The sequence below is a fragment of the Misgurnus anguillicaudatus genome, unplaced genomic scaffold (assembly GCF_027580225.2).
Source record: "Misgurnus anguillicaudatus unplaced genomic scaffold, ASM2758022v2 HiC_scaffold_29, whole genome shotgun sequence".
In the NCBI taxonomy this organism is placed as follows: Eukaryota; Metazoa; Chordata; class Actinopteri; order Cypriniformes; family Cobitidae; genus Misgurnus; species Misgurnus anguillicaudatus.
Window position 1 is genome coordinate 6,903,610 of NW_027395279.1, and position 8,876 is coordinate 6,912,485.

The 8,876-nt window shown below is 36.2% G+C and overlaps 1 long non-coding RNA gene across 1 annotated transcript; it reads left to right on the plus strand.

Annotated features, from left to right (window-relative positions):
- The first annotated feature begins 3,525 nt into the window (after positions 1 to 3,525).
- On the plus strand, positions 3,526 to 7,355 carry LOC141362910 (uncharacterized). The gene is made up of 4 exons (XR_012368482.1): positions 3,526 to 4,062; positions 4,578 to 4,632; positions 4,752 to 4,850; positions 6,689 to 7,355. It is a non-coding gene; the product is annotated as an uncharacterized lncRNA (long non-coding RNA).
- The last annotated feature ends 1,521 nt before the right edge of the window (positions 7,356 to 8,876 follow it).

Sequence of the window (8,876 nt, forward strand, 5' to 3'; positions counted from 1 at the left end):
CTTCTTATTTAAAAGAAGAAGTTCATTCGCAGTGTTTTGATGCTCTGTGATTCTGCATCTGCCTCCGTTCTAATTCTCTATTTTGCTCTCTTCTCACTCTAGCAACATCTTTTCCAAGTTATCACATCACTTCAGGAATCCAATAATTTGTTTTAAATCACTGTTTTGAATCACTTTTTTCCTCTTAATAAATATTTTAGTTTCTTGAGATCGCCCCGTGCAGCTGCTCATCTGACTCGCTCTCACACTGTGCTCGTGCTGGCACCTGTGTGAACTGAATGCGCTGCTACCATTGCCTCATAAAAGTGTCTGTCACCGTAGCAAGATCAGCGATTGGTTGAAAGTTTCTTCTCCTTCTAGAACACTCGCTTTCTCTCTCTCTTAATTCTTTTACAACAGCAAATGCATCAATGTTTATGTGCGGTCTAACAAATCTATTGCGCGGCCACTTGGACTGGCCTGTGGGGCCGCGCGCGCGCGCAGCTTAGAGCGAACATTGGTCACAACCACGGCTGACTAGGACTCGTTGGGCGCTGATTGCAACGGAGGGTCAAAATGTGGGCGTCACCATCGAGACACCCCTGTGTCTTCCTGTACTTGTGATTTTCGGCTCACCCACAACTCCTTTCCACTGTGGGGCCGCTCACCTGTATGCTAAAACTCATAACACTCGCTAGATGGTTTACTCTCCTATATGATGTGCTTTACAATTGCTCAGAGGTACTCACAAGCGATGATAACACTCTTCCTTTGTCTCCTTCTTTCAGCTATCGGATAATTCTTCCCACCATTGGTTACCAATCGCTGGCGGTCTTCCTCTGTGACACTTTCCGGTGAGTGTTCCTGTTGCAGTTACTCAGAACATGTCATTTGTTTTCAAGTATCGTTTCACAGATCATCATTTAAATATACTCAGCTCAATCACTCGTGTCCCTCAATCCTTCTTTACCCAGTCAATAATGTCCTCCGCCTTCTAAAAGCTGAATTCACCCAGACACTTGACTCCTCTCACCAGATCGGCTAGAATAAACTGCCCGTTTGCAACTTCTGAGGCTCTTTATATACTCCTCCTCTTCTCCCCGTTGTCCAATCCATAATCGCCACACTCACTTAACACACCTGCGCCTGATGAAGCCTGATTTTCCTACGGGAGTTTCCCGGAAGTGCCGGTGTTTGTGTTTTACGGTGCGGGCGGAACCAATTTCCACCAACTTTAGTTCCGCCCCAAAAAGTCACTCTGTGACATAAGGTTTTTTATTATTTTGTGAATTTATTATGTCTTTCAGTGTTGTATAAAGTACTAGAAAGCAATACTTGAGTAAAAGTACAAGTATTGTACTAGAAAAAGACTTTGGTAGAAGTGAAAGTTGTCTTTTAAAATATTACTCAAGTAAAAGTCTTAAAGTATCTGATATATACTGTACTTAAGTATCAAAAGTAATTTTCTGATATTTAATTTACTTAAGTATTTGAAGTAAAAGTAAAAAGTTTTTTTTTTAAAGCAAGCGGTTAGAACTTTGATTGTGAACTTTATTGTGGCTTTCTTATAATAAAGCATATTCAGGGTTCCCATTATCTTCTTAATCTCAATCATCAAATGAAAATCTGTCTTTTCCAGGACTTTTCAGGCACAATTCTCTGAAGTTCAAAGAGCAAACAGCATATTTTTTAGAGCTGACATCAAATAAAAAAGCAGAAATTTCACTTTTGTATGAACTTCAGGTAAAAATGAAAAATATATAATAACTTATTTCTTTCAAAATATGAGCATATTTTTGAAAAAAGTGGAGTATCCCTTTAAGTTAGCTGCTCTACTAAGAAAAAAATGCCAACTCATTGTGTGGTAATAAAAGCACTGTGACTTTGATCAACAATGCAAGCGTACATTCACAATGTATAACATTAGCACAACATTATCCTATACCACTGAGTTTTGAGTTAATTAACATAAAAGGAAATCTCAAGTTTGACAAAACGTATGATGCTTTTGAAGACGTGAATACAGTCCTTTACACTTTCTTTATAACCTGCCACTGATTAACATGTTTTTAAAAAATATTTCTCAATCTAACATTAGCCTACCGGAGGGAATATTTGGCCGGCAGTTATGCTATAATGTTACCATAAACAGTTAAGCGTGTTTCAGTTGAGAGTTCTCTGTGAATTAAATAAATCCATGGGAAAATCAGCGGTGTAACGTTAACGTTGACGTTTATTAAACATGTGCGCCTGGCCATCACATTAGACAGACAATTATCTAATACGGCTTATGATAACTATTGTTGAATCACATTGACATTGTGGCTTTACTTAATAACTATTATTTTAACGTACCTTGATGTGATTCTTCAGGTTGGACGGGGAGTTTTTAAATGACAAAATGTAAGTGATTTTCGGTAGGCATAAGAGGCACTTTATTCGGTAATCGGGAATCTTTAATTCCAATGTACAAAAACATTTCTTACAAATACGGCCACGGGTGTATAACGTTAGCTTTCTCAACCTGTTCATCGTCGGGGTGGTCGATTACGATAACGGGAGGTCCGCCAGTAGGTGCTTTCATTGCAGTTACAGTTGTGCTTCCTCTTCCTTTAGCAACACTACGCTAAAATAGAGTGTGCGTGAAATAGAGTGTGCGGAGTGTGCCTAATGCAATCTAGAAGCACTGATTCGCCAAAACCTCCCTTATTGAGGTCGCACACATTTCTTCTGATTTTATTTTGTAGTAACGAGTAACGAATATGCTTAGTGGAAATATATCGGAGTAAAAGTATACATTTTATTTAGAAAATGTAGTGAAGTTAAAGTGAAAGTTGACATAAATTTAGCGAAGTAAAGTACAGATACGTGAAATTTCTACTTAAGTACACCCAGCAAGCAATAGCCGTCATTTCAACGTCTCGTTTCAGTATAGACCCGATATAGCCGGGCTGTGCCTAGCCCACTTCTAGTCCAAATAAACTTTAATTTGGTTACATGTGGTTTTTGACAAAATAATTTGTGAGGTGTATGCTATTTCGTCATGTAAGCAAAGTTAACAGCGATTACAAGGTATTTCGTTTAATTTCTTTAAAGTGTTTTATGCATCGTCTGTACGTAGTCACAATTTAGCTCATAAATAGACCGACTACGAATAAACCACGTTTAGCCCAGAAATAAACATGTATTTAATTACATGTTGTTTTGCCAAAATGATTTGTGAGATGTATTATATTTCATCATGTAAACAAAGTTCAAAGCGATTAAGGTATTTTGTTTCATTTCTTTAAAGTGTTTTATGCATCGTCTGTACGTAGTCACAATTTAGCTCATAAATAGACCGACTACGAATAAACCACGTTTAGCCCAGAAATAAACATGTATTTTAATTACATGTTGTTTTGCCAAAATGATTTGTGAGATGTATGATTTTTCATCATGTAAACAAAGTTCAAAGCGATTAAGGTATTTTGTTTCATTTCTTTAAAGTGTTTTATGCACCATCTGTACTTAGCCACTATTTAGCTTTCAAATAGACCGACTACGAATAACCCACGTTTAGCCCAGAAATAACCATTAATTTAATTACATGTGGTTTTTGCCAAAATAACTTGTGAGATGTATGGTATTTCATTGTGTAAGCAAAGTTAACAGCGATTGCAAGGTTTGTTTAATTTTTTAAAGTGTTTTATGCACCGTCGTACATAGCCACTATTTAGCTTATAAATAGACCGGCTACGAACAAATCATGTTTAGCCCAGAATAACCTTGAATTTAATAAAATTTTGTTTTTGCCAAAATAACTTGCAAGATGTATGATATTTCATCAGGCATGCAAAGACACCAGTGAATTCAAGATGTTTGGTTTTATTTATCTTATCTGAATATCTGCTGTCACGCATAACATTCATTATTTGACCGTATTTCAATGATAAACAAAATCCAGTTACAACTCCGAACCGCTAGAGGGCAGCTGCAGTACACAAACACGAGGCCAAATCTCGCGAGAAAGGCTTCCGCTGTTTGAAAATCAACAACACCAGCGAGAAGCCAGAAAGCAATCTTCCACACTCGTTTGGTCTTGTAAGTGTTTTTATTTTACATTTGTTTAAAATGTATTTACTTTATTTGTTGTAGGAATCGTGACATTCGTGTGGGTAACTTAACAGTATAACGTTAGTGTAAGTAACCCATGTTTTATAAAACCTAAACAGTACAACCTAAACACAATGTAATAAAATAGTGGAGGTAAATGAGTCTATGTAACGTTACACTGAAGATTAACATGAGTATTTTGTATGCTGCTTTTTAGTAACAGCAGTAACTTAGCTAAGTTATCAATGTGTTGCTCACAGTATAATGTAGGCAGTTGTGCTTTACAATTATGCATATAGAGAAAGATTGTGGGGGGGAAAGCATATGGAGTTAACTTACAGGCCTTCAGTCTGTTGGAATAAAGAGTTTTATTGTGTTAGTGAGGGAAAACTTGCAGGTCACTCACTGGGCATTCACCTTTAAAGTTGGTAAACACGTGTACACTAAAGCATATAATACTGTACAATACTATACAAGTACTGACAAAGGCATGTGCTATTCAGGTGTCAAAGCTGTGCGAAATTGGAGGGAGAAACTTGCCTGAAGAATGCTGGACAGGTAAATTCTATAAACATGCAATATTAATCAGACATTGTGGTGTCAACACAGTCTTTCATGTGTTCACAAAAAAATATGTCAGTCTGCAACTGTTAACAACATTGTCTTTTGTATTTTAGAGTTCACTAAAATTCACTAATGTCAAAGTTCAACATGAATGGTGGTGGTCCACTGCAGAAGCAAGCATTTGATAAAACACCAGTTCTCAGTTATTAAAGGTAAGTGTGTTTGTATGTGTTTTTAGGCTGAATGGTGTTTCACAAAATAGATCTTGTTTTTTTACTGGTTAAATAATTTCTTTTAATATGGCATTATTAGGCTATGTGAGGAGTAATTGACGTCAGTCCGGTACTGCCTTAAAGGTGGAGTCCACGATGTTTGAAAGCCAATGTTGATATTTGAAATCACCTAAACAAACACGCCCCTACCCCAATAGAATCTGGACCTTCTGTTGATAGACCTGCCCCACACATACGCAACCCAGCAAGGATCTCGGTTAGTAGACACGCTCCTTACTGCTGATTGGCTATAAGTGTGTTTTGGTAGTCGGCCCGTCTCCTTTTCCAAAGCGTTTTTCAAACATCGTGGACTTCGCCTTTAATATCTTCTAATCATTAAAAGCATACCCATACGGTATTGTTTAATTTGTTTTATTTTTAGACATTTGACAGGTTTTTTTCCATAAGATTGTATTGTGAATATTTTATGCTTGGCATCTTAAAGGGCAGGGTATTTGATTTTGAAAAATACTAAGTTTAGCCTACACACACCGACAAGAAGCACACTCCAATCTCATTAACCAGTAAGACTGACAAAGTGAATAACATTACCAAAATAACCAACATAAACAACTGTTTTTAATCCGAATTAAATACAGCACGTTTAGAAATTTGAAAAGATAAATATCATTGCACTAATTTGTAAAGGAACACAAACTACATAAGCAACACGTTTTAATAAAATACAATCTGAATCCATCATAATAGAATCACACTGCATACCTACCTTTCCAAAAGAGACACTGCAACGACCCTTTCAGACCTGTAGCTGTTTCCATTTTGCGGAAAAGCAGTGAAGTTACCAATGTTAATTTGGGTTTTTGCTCTTTGCTCATCCAGAGGTTTTTTTTTATTTTTAAAATGTCTTTCATTTTGCTGCTCCTGTGCAGGTTGTCAATTCAGCAGGAAAGTTTGTTTGATTCTACCTATGTTTACAGAGCATGAACAGGGTGTGAAGTGGCATGCAAAACATGTTCACAGAAGAGGGGCAAAAATTGTATGCGTCACATTAGGCATGGGCCGGAATGAGATTCTGGCGGTGTGATAACCGTAAGCAAAAATACCACGGTTTTGCGATATTGCCATTGTGACACTAAAATGTGTTATTTTCAAATGTCTGCATATTAAAACATCAACTTTTCAACTGGACACAATACATTTTATTTTTAAGCAACATACAACGTTTATGCCAGATAAAAATAAAGCCTTTAAATGATAATATTCTTTCAATTGTAAATGTAAACATAAATTCAATTACATGATTTAATTCATTTTGTGTAAAAACACAGTTCATACATTGAAACCGGTATCACAGAAAATTGTTGTGGTTTTTAAAACCTTGACTCTGAAAATCTCGGTATACCTTGAAACTGGTAACTGGCCCATGCCCACGTCCAATTATTGCATTCGGTCGGAGTTCAATGATTTTTTTAACGTTTTTTGCTCCTATGCCTTTAACAGATGACACAAATATATAAAAATACACATTTAGACAACTTAACATAGTGATTGCTATCAAGACTTGAGGAGACTTTCAGCCAGCATAACTAAAAATGTTTCTGGATCAAAATCAGATACCCTGCCTTTAAGCCTCTTTTGCTAGTTCCAAAATGTCATTAATCACACAGAGAAACATGCACTTGTGTTTGTAGTAATGAGAACGGTATGATTACTGTTGCCTGTCAATATTTATATTAGACTTCTTCAAAAGAGAATGACGATCACATTTAACATAAAGCAAAAATACTTGTCTAATGCATTCTTTTTTTATTTGGCAGATGCTGTGTTGAACAACTTTCCAGCAGCAAGAGAACTGGAAGTGAAGGATGCAATGGGGGGCATTTCAAACAGGCACCAGGGAGGACGTGGTGTATAGAAATTAGTACAATTAAAAAGTTGAAGTGAACTGAAGAAAGTTTGTTAATGTTTAGATGTTATTTCATTTTTAAAAAGTGTATTTTGTTATTTATTCTTTTATTTTGTTACAGTTTTTATTCTTTTTGTTAAGTAGTTTTTCTTCATTTTGTCTTATCTGAATTTCTATTGTATTAACAATATATATTTTTAATACATTTGCATAATTGCATGTTTATGAGAACCTGTTTTATTGGATTAAAAAGAGTTCTTTAGCCATTCTTTTGTTGTTTATTAGACCCATATGTGTAGTCATTTAATAGCCGTCTATTTAACGGCTAGTCTATTCTTGGGCTATGATAGACGTCTACTAGATTTTCACTGACAGCCCAAAATTAGCCTTTTATTAGCCTAGACCCACATTCACCGTCTATTAGACGTATATATGTAGACGTTTAATAGCCGTCTATTTGATGACTAGTCTATTCTTGGGCTATGATAGACGTCTACTAGATTTTCACTGACAGCCCAAAATTAGCCTTGTTTTAGCCTAGACGTCAGGGGGGTGTTTAAACGGCTACTAGACGTCTATTAGACGCAAAATTGCTTGCTGGGCAGTAACGAAGTTTTTTCACTTCGTTACATTACAACACTGGTGTCTTTATGTTCTGTGTGATATGCTTGTATGCTGCAACAAAATTGCCTTTGGGAAATTAAATAAAGTTTAACTGAACTGAACTGTTGCAAAACACTAGGTAGCTAGGCTTATCTGAATCCTAAATTACAGGCTAACGTTACATCCCCTAGGCACATCAAAACCACAAAACAAACCTGCTTTGAACTGATGAACACTTTGGTTCTCTGCCTTTCTCATCGACCTGTAGCAGGTAGCCCTGACGCTCACCCTCCCTGAAGAATCTTTGTTTGAAACTGTAAGGTATGGACATCATTAATGTTATTTATACAGTTAATTGTACATCATCAAAACCCTCTATACTGGATCAAATAACCTATCAAGTTGTCAAAGTCAGTCAGTAACGTTTACTAACTGTTAGAGATAGCTAGCAAGTTCAACTCAATTCAATTTTATTTATATAGCACTTTTATTTATTATATATCACAATTAGTCATTGTTTCAAAGCAGCTTTATATTAATAGAAGCAGGGGAAACACGGAAAAATCAATAGACAACATAAATAGCAAAATACAGCGGCTAAGATTAAACTGAACAAGCGAGCATAGTAGGGGTGTAACGGTACGCAAAAATCACGGTTCGGTGCGAACCCCAGTTTTGAAGCCACGGTTCGGTTCATTTTCGGTACAATAAGGGAGAAATGCAAACATTAAACTGCAGGTTGTTTATTACTATAAACTTTTTTTACAATTTGTTTACACTTTTTTAAACACTTTTTATTAAAATATAACATATAAAATATATATAAAATGAAAAAATAATAAATAAAATACTACTGCAAAGTTCTTTTTTACATTATTTTATAACAGAAGGTAACTCTTTTCTTAACCTTCTCTTAAACTTTTTCTACTAAAACCTTGAACTAACAAATTCAATTCCTGAATACATTTATGAACTATTAGCCTACATTTTTGCCACCAAAAATTTTCTGTTTTGATTTATTTTGGATTGTTTAACTCACAGTATTGAATTGGCTATGTACCATCTCTGTATAAAAATAATATTACTGCTCTATGTGTAACTGCATAGCAAGCAACATGATGATATACTTATTATACACTCATTTTGAGATTAGTGAGTTGCATACCTAGCCATCTTTGATCTTTTGCATGTTTCTCCTAATCTTTGCTTGTGTCGTCAATGTAAGCTGTAACGAACCCCTCCGCAGCTGAGTGACAGCTGAGTAAGCCCGGGTTACAGCTCTTCTCTGTCCCGACCAGCTGATCGCATTGGCACAATGATATGATTGACGTGATGTGCAGATGAAAAATCTGATCACGCATTCCTTATTCTCGCTGTCACAGAAAGCGCGTCTCATGAATGCGTAGCAACGAAAGACGCGCATCCTCTCACGCACTTTTGAAAGAACAAAGCAGCGCGTTGACACGCGTTTAACACGCGCTTTTAGATACGACACG